General features: G+C 36.2%; 1 pseudogene; it reads right to left on the bottom strand.

The window, feature by feature from the left end:
- Positions 1 to 1,004: 1,004 nt before the first annotated feature.
- On the bottom strand, positions 1,005 to 1,574 carry LOC119528599 (annotated as a pseudogene).
- Positions 1,575 to 2,813: the final 1,239 nt, after the last annotated feature.

The raw sequence follows: 2,813 nt of genomic DNA, 5'->3' as shown, positions 1-2,813 counted from the left end.
TTGTGGGTGTGAACTCTTGTAAATAGGACCTATATTTTTTTAATTTTATTTTATTTAGATATATTCACAAACCATACAGTCATCAACAGTGTACAATCAATTGTTCACAGTACCATTATATAGTTGTGTATTCATCACCACAACCAATTTTTTCAAGTATCTACATTATTTATTTAAAGAGATTTTAAAAGACAGCATGAATACAATCCTAGTTTATCATTAAAATACATAAGTGTATTTATGTCCCAGAAAAGATTTAAGATAGATAAATTGTTGCTTACTATGTTACGTTCTGATGTAATTTTTAGACCTACAAATAAGTCTTTATTATAGCAAATTCAAATATCACTAAGGTGAAATATTATTACAGAAGCAATAGAAAGTTGTAAAAATGAAAATTTCAGTAGTCTATTGAATCATCTATAATCAAGACTGTTCCAGATATTTACTTTTGCACTCAAAATAGGAAAAATGTTCAAATTTTACTAATACACAGTTATGTAGATGATTGAAGGAAAAAAGGACACACTTAATTGATCCTTTTTCTGAGTTAGCAATAAAGCTATAGACACCTGGAAGTAATCTTCATTAGTGAGTAGACCCTCTCATAAAGGTCTCAATTGTCTTATGAAAGAAAACATAAACAATGAAAACTGCTAATTAAGGGAGGGGGAAATAATGACACAATATCTGTATATATATATTAATTGCGAGGACCTTTCACTTACTTTTTTGATCCTCACAACCACCCTTTGGGGGACAGATTTCAGCTATTCAATCCAATGAGGTATCTTCTCCATAAACACTGAAGGATGCCAAGAAAAGTTTGCCCTAGGACCTAATTTTCATGTTTTCAAAGAATAAGTATAAGTGAAAAATGTTCTTTTTCTAACTTTAGTTTCAGAAATTGCATTAGATATTTCTTATTTTCAAAATCCATCCTTTATGGAGCAGACAAGAAATTTCTGAAGTCCACCTTTGGATTATTTGGGGATTCTTTCTGACTAAGTAACATTTTTAGTTGAGAGAAGTGTTTCTTTGCTTTCTCCCATTCTTTAAAGAGCATATGGGTGTCTACTGTCCAGATGCAGGTGTTCTGAAAATCAGTACTGGACTCTTGCCTTTGGAACCAACCATATCACGATTTAGGTTTGCCAACCATAGTTTTTCTCCCTGGTGTCTTGAGCTCAGTTTCCTTGTAGGAGTGGTAGGATTGCTCTTCAGTGCTGATAAAAAGCTTCTACTTTTACCAGCATGTTTAACTGTTCTGTTGCATGTTTTATAAGTAATCAACAATATTCTTTTGGTGTCTTCGTACTTTTTCACAATTTTTGCTTCTTTAAAACTGAGTGTATAATTTTTTACTTCTCAGTGAAGAAGTTTCTGTATTTTGGGTGTCATTCTGGGCTTGGGTTTGAGACACACTTGAGAGTTATCCAGCACCAGCAAATGGAAACAGCAACTGGAAACAGTATGGACACATTTCTTCAAAAGTGCTTTTATCATAGGAGATAGCAGACCTCGCCTGGGCAGCTAGCCCACACCACAGCCTCAAGGTAGTGCTTCTGCCTCATTGCGGAGGCTCCCACCACTCCCTTGACATGGAGACCCAGGCCCCAATCAGTTTTTGAATTTTCATTACCACACACAAAAAGGAATAAGAATAAAAATTAAACTAAAAAAGAACATCCAAAACATCCCATACCCACTGCCCATCCTTCCCGATTATTCATTTACTTTTTGTCCTCATTTTTCTACTTATCTGTCCATAAACTAGGTAAAGGGATTGGGAACCACAAGGTTTTCACAATCACATGGTCACAGGGTGTAAGCTATATAGTTATACATAAATATGACCTTTAGATAAGGTTACTTCAGTTAAGGTGGCCCAGCTGAATCAGGATGGGTCTTACTCCGATTCCGGAAGACCTTATAGGGAAGGTCACAGAGAGAGAAAAAGCTTCCGGGAGCAGCTAGAAGCTAAAAGTCAATGGAACATGGAAAAGAAAGGAGAAGCCAGGAGAGGCCGCCATGTGCATGGCCATGTGACAGAAAAGCCAAGGACCACGGATCACCAGCAGCCAGCCCCAGAATATTACAGTCTTCTGGGAGAAAGCATTACCTTGTCGATGCCTTGATTTTGGATGTATCCTAGCCTCAAAACCAAGAGCAAATAAAGTCCCATTGTTTAAGAAAACCCATTGCATGGTATTTGTTTTGGCAGCTAGGAAACTAAAACAGTGGTATTCATAAATATGTACAACTCATTGAAGATTGAAAGGAGCAGAGCTTTGAAGAGTTTATGAAACAGAAACAATTTCTAACTGAGTATCAGACATCCTGATTATTGTCTTTGGAGCAACCCTTTGTTGGGGTTTTCACTGGATACTTTATGCCACATCAAATCCCAGCTTCATATAATCTCATCCCTCCTTTCTAGATTGTATCTGATTTTCTAAATTCACCCTAATTGCTGAGACATTCACTCTCCTCATTTCTGAGCCCCAATTAATTCTAAAGCCAATATTGTATATTCAGTTATTCAAAAGATAATTCAAGTAAAAAGAACCACTCTCCTTATTTGGTAATTGTTCTTACATATAACTTTTTCATCCACTAGATAATGATAGTTGATGTGGAAGTCAATGGCACAAGGGCTGACATATCACATGAAAAGCTTAAGACATAACGATGGTGTTATCAGAGAATTTCAAGATTCTCCACCACATGACAAAAACACCATGTACATCCTAAAGGGCTAAGACTAGGAGGACAGTGAAAAGCCAGTAACTCCTAGTCTGCTATCTCTTCTA

The sequence above is a fragment of the Choloepus didactylus genome, chromosome 3 (genome assembly GCF_015220235.1).
Source record: "Choloepus didactylus isolate mChoDid1 chromosome 3, mChoDid1.pri, whole genome shotgun sequence".
Lineage (NCBI taxonomy): Eukaryota > Metazoa > Chordata > Mammalia > Pilosa > Megalonychidae > Choloepus > Choloepus didactylus.
This window is presented reverse-complemented; position numbering and strand designations above follow the sequence as displayed.